General features: G+C 40.2%; 1 protein-coding gene and 1 pseudogene across 1 annotated transcript in view; both read right to left on the reverse strand.

The window, feature by feature from the left end:
• Positions 1-16,340, reverse strand: part of STARD9 (StAR related lipid transfer domain containing 9) — a 134,360-nt gene that overhangs the window by 89,165 nt on the left and 28,855 nt on the right.
• On the reverse strand, positions 7,919-9,981 carry LOC133085762 (importin subunit alpha-1-like; annotated as a pseudogene).

The raw sequence follows: 16,340 nt of genomic DNA on the forward strand, positions 1-16,340 counted from the left end.
ACAGATTATACTCCATTTAAGGTTATTATAAAATATTGGCTATATTCCCTGTGCTGTACAATATATCCTTGTAGCTTATTTATTTTATACATAGTAGTTTGTACCTCTTAATCCCCTACTCCTATCTTGCCCCTCACCTCTCCCCACTGGTAACCACTAGTTTGTTCTCTATATGTGCCAGTCTGTTTCTGTTTTGTTATATTCATTTGTTTGTTTTATTTTTTAGGTTCCACATATAAGTGATATGTACAGTATTTGTCTTTATCTTATTTATTTCACTAAGCATAATATCCTCCAGGTCCATCCATGTTGTTTCAAATGGCAAGATTTCATTCTTTTTTATGACTGAGTAGTATTCCGTAACATATATATATATATATATACACACACACACACATACACACACACATATATATATAATATATATATATATCTCTCTCACATCTTCTTTATCCATTCATCTGTTGATGGACACTCAGGTTGCTTCCATACCTTGGCTATTATAAATAACGCTGCTTATGAACACTGAAGTGCATGCATCTTTTCAAATTAGTGTTTTCATTTTCTTTGGATATATACCCAGGAGTGGAATACTGGATCATATGGTAATTTTATTTTTAGTTTTTTGAGTAACCTCCATACTGTTTTCCACAGTGGCTGCACCAATTTACGTTCCCACCAACAGTGTACAAGGGTTTCCTTTTCTCCACATCTTTACCAACATATGTTATATGTGGTCATTGATGATAGTCACTCTCACAGGTGTGAGGTGATATCTCATTGTGGTTTTGAGTTTCATTTCTCTGATGATTAGTGATGTTAAGCATATTTTCATGTGCCTTTTTGCCATCTGTATGTCTTCTTTGGAAAAATGTCTATTGAGGTCTTTTGCCCATTTTTTAATCAGGTTGGTTTTTTGTTTGTTTTATACTGAGTTGTATGAGCTATTTATATATTTTGGGTGTTAACCCCTTAACGGTCATATCATTTGCAAATATTTTTTCCCACTCAGTAGGTTGTCTTTTCATCTTGTCAATGGTTTCCTTTGCTGCGCAAAAGCTTTTAAATTTAATTAGTTCCCATTTGTTTATTTTTGCTTTTGTTTCCACTGCCTTAGAATATGGATCAAAAAATACTGCTATGATTTATGTCAAAGAGTGTTTTGTTTATGTTTTCTTCTAGGATTTTTATGGTTTCTGATCTTAAATTTAGGTCTTTAATCCATTTTTAGTTTATTTTTGTACATGATGTGGGAAAATGTTCTAATTTCATTCTTTTACGTGTAGCTGTCCAGTTTTCCCATCACCACTTACTGAAGAGACTGTCTCTTCCCCATTGTATATTATTGCCTCCTTTGTCATAGATTAATTAATCATAATTGCGTGGGTTTATTTCTGGGCTCTCTATTCTATTGCACTGAGCTATGTGTCTGTTTTTGTACCAGTACCATATGCTCTTTTCATTACTGTAGCTTTGTGGTATAGTCAGTAGTCAGGGAGAATGACACCTCTAGCTCTGTTCTTTCTCAAAATTGCTTTGGCTATTTGGGGTCTTTTGTGTTTCCATACAAATTTTATAATGATTTATTCTAGTTCTATGAAAAACACCATTGGTATTTTTATAGGGATTGCGTTTACTCTATAGACTGCCTTGGGTAGTAGGGTCATTTTAACAATATTAATTCTTCCAATCCATGAACATGATATATCTTTCCACCTGTTTGTGTCATCTTCAATTTCTTTCAGCAGTGTCTTATAGCTTTCCAAGTACACGTCTTTCATTGGGTTGGCCAAAAGGTTCATTTGTTTTTTTCCATAAGATAGCTCTAGTAGCACTTGGTTGTATTTAACCTCATTCGAAACAATTTTGTTAGATTGTATGTGACAGCTGTCATATCACTGCATTTGAAAAAGACTTATCAAAATTGGTGAATTTTTGTGTAGCCATTTTAATATTGAAGATGGAAGAAAAAAGCAACATTTTTGGCATGTTATGCTTTATTATTTCAAGCAAGGTAAAAATGCAACCAAAATACAAAAAAAAAAGATTTGTGCAGTGTATGGAGAAAGTACTATGACTGATCAAACGTGTCAAAAGTGGTTTGCAGGCTTCCCTGGTGGCGCAGTGGTTAAGAATACACCTGCCAATGCAGGGGACATGGGTTTGAGCCCTGGTCCGGGAAGATCCCACATGCCGCGGAGCAACTAAGCCCATGTGCCACAACTACTGAGCCTGTGCTCTAAAGCCCATGAGCCACAACTACTGAGCCCGCATGCCACAACTACTGAAGCCCACGTGCCTAGAGCCCGTGCTCCAAAACAAGAGAAGCCATTGCAAAGAGAAGCCCGCGCACCGCAACAAAGAGTAGCCCCCACTCACTGCAACTAGAGAAAGCCCGCGCACAGCAATGAAGATCCAACACAACCAGGAAAAAAAAAAAAGTCGTTTGAGAAGTTTCATGCTGGAGATTTCTCGCTGGACGATCTTTAGGTCCAAGATCGGGTAGACCACGTGAAGTTGATAGCGATCAAATCAAGACATTAATTGAGAACAATCAACGTTATACCATGTGGGAGGTAGCCGAAATACTCAAAATATCCAAATCAAGCACTGCAAATCATTTGCACCAGCTTGGTTATGTTAATTACTTTGATGTTTGGATTCTACGTAAGTTAAGCGGAAAAAACCTTCTTCACCGTATTTCCACATGCAATTCTCTACTTAAACTTAATGAAAACGTTCCGTTTTTAAAACAAATTGTGACAGGCAATGAAAAGTGGATACAGAAGATACAATAATGTGGAACAGAAGAGATTGTGGGGCAAGCAAAATGAACCACCACCAACCACACCAAAGGCCGGTCTTCATCCAAAGAAGGTGATGTTGTGTATATGGTGGGATTGGAAGGGAGTTCCCTATTATAAGCTCCTTCCAGAAAACAAAATGATTAATTGCAACAAGTACTGCTCCCAATTAGACCAACTGAAAGCAGCACTCCACGAAAAGCGTCCAGAATTAGTCAACAGAAAATGCATAATCTTCCATCAGGATAACGCAAGACCACATGTTTCTTTGATGACCAGGCAAAAACTGTTACAGCTTGGCTGGGAAGTTCTGATTCATCCACGGTATTCACCAGACATTTGGGCACCTTTGGATTTCCATTTATTTAGGTCTTTAAGAAATTCTCTTAATGGAAACAATTTCCATTCCCTGGAAGACTGTAAAAGGCACATGGACTAGCTCTTTTCTCAAAAAGATAAAAAGTTTTGGGAAGACAGAAAAATGAAGTTGCCTGGAAAATGGCAGAAGGTAGTGGAACAAAAGGGTGAATATGTTGTTCAATAAAGTTCTTGGTGAAAATGAAAAATGTGCCTTTTATTTTTACTTAAAAACCGAAGGCACTTTTTGGCCAATCCAATACCTTCTTTTTTTAATTTATTTTTTAAATAAATTTATTTATTTTATTTTATTTATTTTTGGCTGCACTGGGTCTTTGTTGTTGCGCGCATTTTTCTCTAGTTGTGGAGAGCGGGGGCTACTCTTCATTGCGGTGCACGGGCCTCTCATGGCGGTGGCTTCTCTTGCTGTGGAGCATGAGCTCTAGGCACACGGGCTTCAGTAGTTGTGGCTCGCGGGCTCTAGAGCACAGGCTCAGTAGTTGTGGCATATGGGCTTAGTTGCTCCGTGGCGTGTGGGATCTTCCCGGACCAGAGCTCGAACCCGTGTCCCCAGCGCTGGCAGGCGGATTCTTAACCACTGCACCACCAGGGAAGCCCCCCAATACCTTCTTCATTAGGTTTTCTCCTAGTTATTTCATTCTTTTTCAAGTGATGGTAAATGGGATTTTTTTCTTAATTTCTCTTTCTGATAGCTTGTTGTTAGTGTATAGAAATGCAACAGATTTCTGTATTTTAATTTTGTGTCCTGCAACTTTACCAAATTCATTGATGAGCTCTAGTAGTTTTCTTGCAGCATCTTTAGGGTTTTCTATGTACAGTACCATGTCATCTGCAAACAGTGACGGTTTTACTTCTTCCTTTCCTATTTAGATTCCTTTTATTTCTTTTTCTTGTCTGATTGCTGTGGCTAGGACTTCCAATACTGTGTTGAATAAAAGTGGCAAGAGTGGGCATCCTTGTCTTGTTGCTGATCTCAGAGGAAATGCTTCAGGTTTTCACCACTGAGTATGAGGTTAGCTGTGAGCTTGTCATATATAGCCTTTATTATGTTGAGGTATGTTCCCTCTATACCCACTTTGTGGAGAGCTTTTATCGTAAATGGATGTTGAATTTTGTTAAAAGCTTTTTCTGCGTGTATTGAAGTGATCATATGGTTTTTATTCATACATTGTTTTACTGACTTTCTCCATATCTTCCTTTAGTTCTTTGAGCATTTTTAGGACAGTTAAAAGTCTCTGTCTAGTATATCTGCCTTTAGGTCCTTTTCAGGGGTGGTTTCTGTTGATTTATTTTTTCCTTTACATGGGCCATACTTTCATGTTTCTTTGTATTGTGATTTTTTTGTTGAAAACTGGACATTTGAATCTAATAATGTAGTAACTCTGGAAATCAGATTCTTTCCTTTCTCCAGCACATGCTGTCTCTTGTTATTCTTTTCATTTATTGTTTTTGTGTTTTTGATTGTTGTAGGCTGTCTCTGTGCTGAGGATCAGACAGAGGTGTAAAGCTAAAGTATTCTCAGGTCTTTTCTGAGCCTTTCCCTGGGCATGTCTGGTCACTTTTTAATTTTCCCTGTGTGTTTTGTTGTTTTTGAATGCCCTGGTCATAAATATCTGGTTCCCCAAAGGAGAAAAAGAGAAAAATGAAGTGGGGTGGGGGTGGGGAGAAGGGGTGCTGGCCCTTTAAATCCCCTGGAAGTCACTTCAGCAGGATGGGGAGGGACTTGGAGAAAGGTGCAACAACAATGGCTGCCTACCTCTTTGTCTGCACCTCTGTGATCAGAAGCAGCAATTAGCAATCAGAGCAGATTCCTGATATTTGGAAAACAGGGTCCTTTTTGCCCACCCTGACTTCTGCAAGCTACGTGCAAGATGCTCCAGGACCAGTGCACAGCTGCCTGCCACTTGGCTGGGAATAGGGAATGGGTGGCTGCTACTATGTTAAGAGCTGAAATTAACTTCAATTTGTCCTCCAAGTCTTCCTCTGGAAGTGGCAAGTCTTCAATAGACTCCAGAGTTCCAAAACAGTTACTTAAGATGGATTCTGCCAGTGCAATTGTTATCTAGGTGGGAAGACAGATTCCTGCTTTCTTCCGAGAATCCTCTCCTTCATAATAATTTTCTAAAATACAAATTAGTACCCTCATATTTCCCTACTGAAAGCTGTCTATATTTAAGTACATAGGAATCTCTTTTATTCTTGAATCCATTAACTAAGATGCACCCAAATTATCACCCTATATATGTACTTTTCCTTTTAAATTTTTGAAAAATATAAATATGTGAAATGATATTAATCTAAACAGAGACTCTAACAAAACCATATGAAATTATTTACTCAACCAATATTTGTAAAGTGCCTACTAAAGCAAAATACTGTGCTTTGCACTACTCCTATTGTTTAAGGATGATTGTTAGGATTACTTTGCACAAAGAATACTTCAACAGAAGTGCTTTATTCAACAAACAGTTCATACAACTCAACAACAAAAAAACAAACAACCCAATCCAAAAGTGGGCAGAAAACTTAAAGAGACAGTTCTCCAAAGAAGAAATACAGATGGCCAATAGGCACATGAAAAGATGCTAAACATCACTAATTATTAGAGAAATGCAAATCAAAACTACAATGAAGTACCACCTCTCACCGGTCAGAATGGCCATCATTAAAAAGTCTACAATTTTTTTTAAAAGTGCTTTTTCAAAAACCAGAGTTTTAGATTCATATAGCTAGTAATATTTACTAAGCAATTATTTTGTTAGGCTCTCAGCACCTTAAATGTTATTAATCCATTTAATCCTCACAATACATCTATGAGGGTAGTTAATATTATCAAAGTTCTCTAATGTTCACACGAGAAAACTGACGTCCCATGGGTAGTAAATACCTCTAAACAAAGCTCTTGCTTTTAACCACTGTGATATTCTGCCACTAGCAAAATAACTGTTCACCAGAGTTATCAGGAAAGGCAAATCTTATCTGTTGAACACTAAGCTATTACCCTACAATTTAAAATTGTTCTTCAAGGTTTCCTTACTTCCTGTTGTTTTGCTTCACACTGGGAGAAACTTTACCAAGTCTCCTTTGAGTATTTCTAAATAGCAGTCTCAGTAAAATTTTGTTACAGCCTTTGGTCAAAAACAATAAAATCTGATCCTTCTGCCATTTGTTAATCACTTTTGGAGTCTTTTTGCTCCATTAACCTTTTCATTTGCACATGAAGAGAATTATAATCTCACCCCCAAACTTCACCCACATTGCTATTATTAAATGACCAGAATTTGAAGCCTTATTAGAGACAGACAAGATTACATTTTTTTCTTTCTTTGCTGTTTTTCAAACTACAAAGAACACCCACTTTTTGTACCAAGTGAAAAAATACAATGCATGAAGAAAAAACTAACCTTCCATCCCTACCTCAACCCCTAATCCTACTCATTTAAGTATCCAACAGGTCCCCTTCAGGTACTGAAGGAAAGAAGGATATAACCAACAGGTATGTCCTTCCATACCTTTCTCCACATATATAAGGATATACAGTTCTTCGTTTTTCTTTATTTTCATTGAAATAGACACATATAATGCACGTCAACCTGCAACTTGCTTTTTATCACATAACACAGCATGAACATACAGGTTATTTCCCATAGATACAACTCTTCCTTTTTTCACGTATACACAAATCCACAGTTACACGAACACAATTTAAAATAATTGGGGGACTTCCGTGGCAGTCCAGTGGTTAAGAATCCGCCTTCCAATGCAGGGGAGGTGGGTTCGATCCCTGGTTGGGGAGCTAAGGTCCCACATGCCACAGGGCAACTAAGCCCGCGCGCCGCCAACTACTGAGCCCGCGCTCTCTGGAGGCCACGCACCACAACTAGAGAGAAGCCCATGCACCGCAACGAGAGATGCTGCGTGCTGCAACTAAGACCCGATGCAGCCAAATAAATAAATAAATAATTAAAATAACTGGGCTATCATGCATGCTGCAGGGGGAATGTTTCGTTTTATTTCCTTTTTATTTGCCACCCCTCTTTTCCCTTCCTCTTTTCCTCCCTCATACATTAACCCCCACCCGTAGGTAAGACGTTAACAACTGGCATCATTTCTTGTTCTTCCCACAGTTAAACCATAAATGCACACACGCTCACTCACATATTTATGGGTTTTGAATTCTTCTAAGACATTTGCAATATATTCCACGGTGTGTATGTACCAAAATTGAGTCAATCGTTCCCCCATAAATGGGCAATCAGTTGGTTCTACTATTTTATCCCTACTCAAAATGGTTCAATAAATATTCTTGACCATATATCCATATTACTGGTGTTTTTATTTTTATAGAATATGACCCTTACCTCTAGACACTCCAAAGTATAAAGTCTAACTTCCTCTATCAGAACTGCAACAAAGCCTGAGGCCTCCCCTGAACCCTCTAGGCCCTGACTGCCTGCTGACCCACAGCTGCTGCTGCTGCTGTTTTGTTTTGTTTTTTTTTGAAGCAATGGGTGAAATAATCTTTTTATAGGACACTGCAAGATATGAAATTCCACATAGAAATTAAGAAACCCATTGAGAGGAGACGCTTCATACAATATGCATAGTTTGGAACTGTTCAAGTATAGTTTCCTTGTAAAAAGTGGTTTTACCATAGCAAACCACATTTAAAGAGCTCTTAGAGAAACAGTAAGACAAACTTATACCAAACATAGTACACGTTTGGTATAATAAACTTATGCTTTAGTTGTACAATCTAAAAGTGGTCTCAGAATGCCATCCGGAACTTGGGATGTACAGCCTTCAGAGGCAGTTTCTGGCACAACATTTTGATATTCTTGTTCCTCCATAGGGAAGTATTTCTCAAACTTAATGAAACTTTGTACACAGACTCATTTTCATGGTTTTATAGAGCTTCAATTTTGTCCAGACCTCTACATTCTTCAATTATACTAAGTTTCTCAGTTTCACCTAGTTTCTCAGCAGCCTGGAAGATACCTGAAATGGCATCCAGAATAACCATGGTAATTTTGGTATCCTTCACAGTTCAGAGGTTCATCAACAATTCTATTATGCCACAATGAACAATCTGTTACACAATCTGTTCAACTGTTCCACAACTTTTCTAGTTGGTCACAGCCCATAAAGCTTCCTTTTGCGTCTTGAAGTCTGCCTTAGAACACCAACGAGGAATGGGACTAATCCATGATTCACAACTCACTGTATCTGGTGATGGTGGCCAGCTATGATATGTGATATTGTCCATGTATCTGCTAATACTTCTGGACATCATGATACAGGAGACGAACTAAAATAGGAAGAATTTGCTCAACAGCATCTAACAGGGATGCAGGATTCTTGTTGCAACAAAGGTTTGAAAATGTCCAGGTAAGGTGCTACAAGTAACCACATGCTAAAGATGACACATTAGGAACTGCAAGAAAAGCCAACAGTGGATCAACTGCACCACACTTGATAGCCAAGTCAAAAAAAACTGAACCACCACCTGCAATGTTTCCGAGAGCCCATACAGCTTGTTCACTGATGTAAGCATGGGGAGATGCCAGCAGAGAAATGAATGCTGGGACAGCACAGCCCCAGTCTGTTTTTCTTTTTTTCTGTTTTTTTAACAACTTTATTGGAGTATAATTGCTTTACAATGTTGTGTTAGTTTCTGCTGTATAACAAAGTGAATCAGCTATACGTATACATATATACCCATATCTCCTCCCTCTTGCGTCTCCCTCCCACCCTCCCTATCCCACCCCTCTAGGTGGTCACAAAGCACCGAGCTGATCTACCTATGCTATGCAGTTGCTTCCCACTAGCTATCTATTTTACATTTGGTAGTGTATATATGTCAATGTCACTCTCTCACTTAGTCCCAGCTTACCCTTCCCCCTCCCTGTGTCCTCAAGTCCATTCTGTACGTCTGCGTCTTTATTCCTGTCTTGCCCCTAGGTTGTTCAGTACCATTTTTTTTTAGATTCTATATATATGTGTTAGCATATGGTACTTGTTTTTCCTCTTTCTGACTTACTTAATTCTGTATGACAGACTCTAGGTCCATCCACCTCACTACAAATAACTTAATTTCGTTTCTTTTTATGGCTAATATTCCACTGTATATATGTGCCACATCTTCTATATCCCAGTCTGTTCTGATTGATTGATTTATGCATGCATGCTGCGCCGGGTCTTAGATGCGGCATGCGGGATCTTTAGTTGCGACATGCATGCAGGATCTAGTTCCCCAACCAGGGACCGAACCTGGGCCCCCTGCATTGGGAGTGTGGAGTCTTACCCACTGGACCACCAGGGAAGTCCCAGCCCCAGTCTGTTCTGACGTCCTAGAGCCAATGTTAGTGAGCACCCAAGCAGATTCAAACTGAATGGGACTAAAGTCAGTTCTGCCCAAGAAGGACACAAATTTTGGAATCAAACCAGCCCAGATTATGTTGTCTACGGGGGGCTGTTTTTCCTAGAAGGCAGTTTCCCAGCAGCTTGAGTCGCTTGGAGCTGGCTTTCCAAATTGTTGCTACTGATGCCTTTGACAGTATCGTCAACAGACCAATTTACAGTGCCCTGGTCGTTTCAGTTTTCTTGCAGTGGAGAAGCAGCAGCCTCAGGAAGCAACCTTACATTTCTCCTTTTCAGCACCTGGTCATCCTTCTTAGCTTATTAGCTTTCCTCAGCTCCACATTAACCAGTATTCAGTGCGGTCTCATTTCTGTACTATCGTGCCCTTGAATCTGTTAAGGCAGGCAGCTGGTGAGTTAGCATTCCTTTTGCTGGACATGGTAATAAGACACAGGGAGAAAGCTACAGAGCCAGCTCAGGTTTCCACAGGAGGCTGTGCAGACCCTATAGCTTCTTGACTTAAGAAAACTTAGGGCTAGAAATGGAAGGAAGCTGAGACATATTCAAGTCTCTTCTTTCTAGATATTCTCTAAGCATGTGATTTCCCCTGATTCTTCAACCTCTTGCCACGATGTGCCCCAAATGATTTTCCCCACCACCCTGCAGAATACTAGAAATTTTCTCCATTAGAGTAATTCATCTGAGTTTGCTGTAACTTCACAGTGCCCCTATTAAAATGCACATGCTACCAGGAAGGACAGAAGGATACTTTGTTGTGAATAGAAAAGGAATTGGAGAAATTATTGTGTGCTGGATAAGATGGTGATCAGGTATCAGAAGAGATAATGATAATAATAATAATAACACTTATGTAGCATTTATTATCTGCGAAGCACTGTTCTAAGTGTTTTATATTTACTTACTCATTTAGTCCTCACAACGACTCTGAGGTAGGTATCATTATCCCCATTTTACAGATGAGATAAGTGAAGCACAGAGAGATAAAGGGACTAGCCCAGGATCACAGCTAGTAATCTGTGAAACTGGAAAATAAACCATATTTTTAATCACTATACTTCACCACCTTTCATCTATGAAGGAGATGGGGTGTCAAAGAGGAAAGTCTAGGGTCCCTCTGGTGTCAGACCCTAAAATATGCCCTCTCTACTGAATGCAACTCTTATCACCTTTATCAAAAGATAAAAATAGAAATCCCTGTCTATTTGTCTAGGGCTTCTTTTTCTGAAAAGAAAAAAAGTAAAGAAAAAGAGGGACTTCCCTGGTGGCACAGTGGTTAAGAATCTGCCTGCCAATGCAGGGGACACGGGTTCGACCTCTGGTCTGGGAAGATCCCACATGCCACGCAGCAACTAAGCCCGTGTGCCACAACTACTGAGCCTGCGCTCTAGAGCCCGTGAGCTACAGTTACTGAAGCCCACGCATCTACAGCCCGTGCTCCGCAACAAGAGAAGCCATCGCAATGAGAAGCCCGCGCACCGCAACGAAGAGTAGTCCCCGCTCACCGCAACTAGAGAAAGCCCGCACACAGCAAGACCCAACGCAGCCAAAAATAAATTAATTTTTAAAAAAATAAACCTCAAAAAAAAAAAAGAAAATTGCCCATAGCAGCAAATACTCATACAGAGGTAATAGATACACATACCACACAGAGAAACATAAATTCATATTCTTAGTTTAAGCCTCTGATTACTGAAGGACTCAGAAAAACTGAGCTTTGAGATCACCAAAACACCTATCTTTGTTTATACAAGATTTTACTATTTCTAACAATGCTTTTTTGCTAAGGAATGTTCCCATGGACAACTGTCCAAGTGGCATGTGCCATCTGGTAGGTCCCATATGCGGCTTTCATACTCTCTGGACATTAGCAAGGAATTCACAGGACAGATAGATGGGTTTCTAGCTCTAATGCTTCCCTCCTCCTTGCAAAAAGACAGATTCCTTATACAGGATCCTATGAGAAAAGATGAAAGATGGATTTATTGGAATAGAATCTAAAGACTTGCCATTCCCACAGCCACTTCTAAGAAGACAACCACAAGTGATTCCTTTATCATAATCTGCCACGTTTTATGTCATTTAACCCTGTTTTCTAGGCCCCATCTGACTGGGCCCCAAGCAAAGCAAGTATGGGCAAAAGAGAGACTGTCAACCATTAGATGACCCCAAATAAGAATGCTAATAAGGGTATGCCAAATTGGATACAGAGTAACGGACAGGATCAACTCTTAGGGAGCTCTGAATGCGAGACAGAGAGCTGCTGTTGGCCTCCTACAGTTACTGCTGAATTCTGAGCAGTAATGAATAACGTTCCACTGTCATGTGGCCTGGCTGTGTGACTGTGGACAGCTTCCAGTTTCCTTATTTCCTCACATAGCCTCACATTCATGACCCATCGTGTGAGACAACCTGATCACCTCTCTCCCATGCAGCTTGAAAAAACCCTATCAAAATGGCAGGTTCAACTGTCAACAGCAACAAGCACAAAGCAGAATCACCGAGCAGCAGTCACATGACAAGTGGACTTGTTAGCAGTTTGCCCAGCAGCTGGTCTGGACAAAGACAATGAGGGTGGCAATATGGAAAAATGGCTTGATTATCAGGCGTGAGGGAGTCTTTGCTTATTCATAGGCAGAATCCAAGAGGGATAAGCTGTTTCACTGCCTTCAGGGTAGTATATAAAATAAAGGGACGTTGCAGATCCAGGAGAAGGCCTTCACTCCATCAGACAGAACTTCCAAGAGCTAGGATATCTGCAGCAATTCAGGCAAATCATCCGGGAATCTTTCCATTCCTAATAATTAAGGATCTGTGAGACAGAGTTAGCAAATTTTTTTCTATTATGAGCCATACAGCAAATATATTAGGCTTTATGGGCCACAGAGTCTCTGTCACAACTACTCAACTCTGCCTTTTTGTACAAAAGCATCCATAAACACTACATAAACAAATGGGCATGGCTATGTTCCAATAAAACTTCACTCAGTCAGGTGGTAGCCAGATGTGGCCCACAGTTGTAAGGCAAAAGTTCTTTTTAGAGCCAACTTCTTCAAAAATATAAGTGGGTTTGAAGGTTCCAAGAGGAAAAGGAAACAAAGCAAAGCTAAAGAGAGTCCTACATACATGAAAGGCCTTCTAATCCTTTGAAATACATTAAAATTATTTATCATTGAAAATAAAGTGAAAGTATATGGACAGATCACCTAGACCCACTTTCTTATTTATTTATTTATTGGCTGTGTTGGGTATTTGTTGCTGCGTGCAGGCTTTCTCTAGCTGTGGCGAGCGGGGGCTGCTCTTCGTTGTGGTGTCGTTATGGTGCACGGGCTTCTCATTGCAGTGGCTTCTCTTGTTGCGGAGCACGGGCTCTAGGCACGCGGGCTTCAGTAGTTGCACCAGGCGAGCTCAGTAGTTGTGGCTCGTGGGCTCTAGAGTGCAGGCTCAGTAGTTGTGGCGCACGGGCTTAGTTGCTCCGCGGCATGTGGGATCTTCCCAGACCAGGAATCAAACTCGTGTCCCCTGCACTGGCAGGTGGATTCTTAACCACTGCGCCACCAGGGAAGTCCCGACCCATTTTCTTACAATAACTGATGTTGTACCAAAGTTAAAGTCACTCGAGAAGATCAACACTGAAGAGTCATCAGTCAGGACAAGCTTAGGTTAGCTTAGGCTATTGTAGCAAACCTCTAAAGCATAGTAGCTTAAAACAACAAAAGTTTATTTCTGGCTCATGCTACCTGTGGGACAGTAGGGAGTCTTGATGGTTGTAGCTTCTCTGACAGAACTACCTGTCTCCAACATTACTGATCTTGGTGCCAGAAGGAAAGGGGGCTTTGGAAGGTCATACTCCAGCAACTGAAGGCTCAGACATCATTTCTCCTTAAAATATACTGGACAGAGCTCATAATATGGCCCCCCTCCCCTCACACAATGGGACCAGGAAGTGAAATTCTATCATGCAACAGAAGATGAAAAGCCAGGAATACTGAGTGAGCAGCATGAGTGACTACACATAGCAATGGTTAAGTCACTTTTACCTAGATGATCACAAAATGAGATTTTCTTATTAAAAACACATTTCTGATATATTGGTTAGCCAGAAACCACTGTCAACTTAATTTACATTAAAATTTCAAATTGTTCGGTATACTCTTCCTTAGTGTCTAAGGATTTGGCAATGGCAGGACTTGAGGTCATCATTATGAGTATCAACTCTTAATGCCCATACTGGTAGATGCAGAGTACAGTAGACTGAGTGTTTACTGACCACAGGACATAACCAGAAGCTGTGTTGGGGGCAGGGCTCTCCCAGGAAGTTTTGAGGACAGGATACACAGAGTGGTTTTTCCACAGCCCTCTCCAAGACCAGCATGTATTTCAGAATTCCTTAGTTCCCTACTGCAGTCTTCTGGACCAGCTTTGATGGTACAGCAGGTGCTGTTAATGTTCTACACCTATATACACTTGGATTCCTTTACTATTTTCATGTGCACCAGCCAGTGGGTGTGCTTTAACTTGCAAAAGTCAGTATCTGCGTCTCTTTGTCTGTTTTTTTTGGGCGACTGCCCTCAGGTTACTGAAACGCCTTTTAAGAGCCAGATGTTCTTTATTTATTTATTTTTAACATCTTTATTGGAGTATAATTGCTTTACAATGGCGTGTTAGTTTCTGTTTTATAACAAAGTGAATCAGCTATACATATACATATATCTCCATATCTCCTCCCTCTTTCGTCTCCCTCCCACCCTCCCTATCCCACCCCTCTAGGTGGTCACAAAGCACCGAGCTGATCTCCCTGTGCTATGCGGCTGCTTCCCACTAGCTATCTATTTTACATTTGGTAGTGTATATATGTCCATGCCACTCTCCCACTTCGTCCCAGCTTACCCTTCCACTCCCCGTGTCCTCAAGTGGTGCTGGGAAAACTGGACAGCTACATGTAAAAGAATGAAATTAGAACACTCCCTAACACCATACACAAAAATAAACTCAAAATGGATTAAAGACCTAAATGTAAGGCCAGACACTATAAAACTCTTAGAGGAAAACACAGGCAGAACACTCTATGACATACATCACAGCAAGATCCTTTTTAACCCATCTCCTAGAGAAATGGAAATAAAAACAAAAATAAACAAATGGGACCTAATGAAACTTAAAGCTTTTGCACAGCAAAGGAAACCATAAACAAGACGACCCTCAGAATGGGAGAAAATATTTGCAAATGAAGCAACTGACAAAGGATTAATCTCCAAAATTTACAAGCAGCTCATGCAGCTCAAGATCAAAAAAACAAACAACCCAATCCAAAAATGGGCAGAAGACCTAAATAGACATTTCTTCAAAGAAGATATACAGATAGCCAACAAACACATGAAAGAATGTTCAACATCACTAATTATTAGAAAAATGCAAATCAAAACTACAATGAGGTATCACCTCACACCTGTCAGAATGGCCATCATCAAAAAATCTACAAACAATAAATGCTGAAGAGGGTGTGGAGGAAAGGGGACCCTCTTGCACTGTTGGTGGGAAGGTAAATTGATACAGCCACTATGGAGAACAGTATGGAGGTTCCTTAAACAACTAAAAACAGAACTACCATACCACCCAGCAATCCCACTACTGGACATATACCCGGAGAAAACCATAATTCAAAAAGAGTCATGTACCACAATGTTCACTGCAGCTCTATTTACAATAGCCAGGACGTGGAAGCAACCTAAGTGTCCAACGACAGATGAATGGATAAAGAAGATGTGGCACATATATACAATGGAATATTACTCAGCCATAGAAAGAAACGAAATTGAGTTATTTGTAGTGAGGTGGATGGATCTAGAGTCTGTCATACAGAGTGAAGTCAGAAGAAGAAAACAAATACCACGTGCTAACACATATATATGGAATCTTAAAAAAAAAAAAAATTGATATGAAGAACCTAGGGGCAGGACAGGAATAACAGCCAGATGTTCTTTAGAAGGCAGTTTTTACCAATGACTGATGGGTACAGGGAAACTCAGGACATTCTTGATTAGGAAAACTCTATACTCTGTCTTCAGAGCACCTCTGTGGAGTTGCTTGGCCTCCTCCTTCCCTTGCTGGTCTCAGTTCCCCACCTTACCTACCACTTCTTTTCCAGCGATACATCCTAATAAATGACTTTCACACAACTCCTTATCTCAGGGTCTGTTACTGAGGAAGCCAGACTGAAAACAGCCCACTCACAGCTTGAGGACATAAAGGCTATACAGTGCTACAGAACGAGACCAGGATTTGGACTCAGGAGACTCCAAATGACAAAGTTCCCGCCCTACAACTTATTAGGTAACAGCAGTCTTTACCAACCCTTCTAAAATGTAGAAATAATGGTACTTAACACAACAATTTTGTGACAAATACATGGGACGATGACAATACATGTGAAAGCACTTTGTAAACTAGAGAATATTACACTAGGAAGAAGTTAGCTCATTTAAGATAGGTGTTTCCCAACTTCTAATCCTTCCCCCAACCTGTAATTATGACTATGCTCCCCACTGTCTACAAATAGAAGAAAATTTGTACAGTGGTGGTTCTCAGATTTTAGCATGCATCATAATCACCTGGAGGGCTGTTTAAAAAGTTTGATGGGCTCCACCCCTAGAATTTTTGATTCAGTAGGTCTGAAGTACAGCCCAGTAATTTGCATTTCTAACCAGTTCCCAGGTAATATCAATGCTGCTGATCTGGAGACCTCACTTTGAGAAGGAAAACTTCAGCCACCTCTGCAGA

This window comes from Eubalaena glacialis, chromosome 2, assembly GCF_028564815.1.
Source record: "Eubalaena glacialis isolate mEubGla1 chromosome 2, mEubGla1.1.hap2.+ XY, whole genome shotgun sequence".
Taxonomy (NCBI): Eukaryota; Metazoa; Chordata; class Mammalia; order Artiodactyla; family Balaenidae; genus Eubalaena; species Eubalaena glacialis.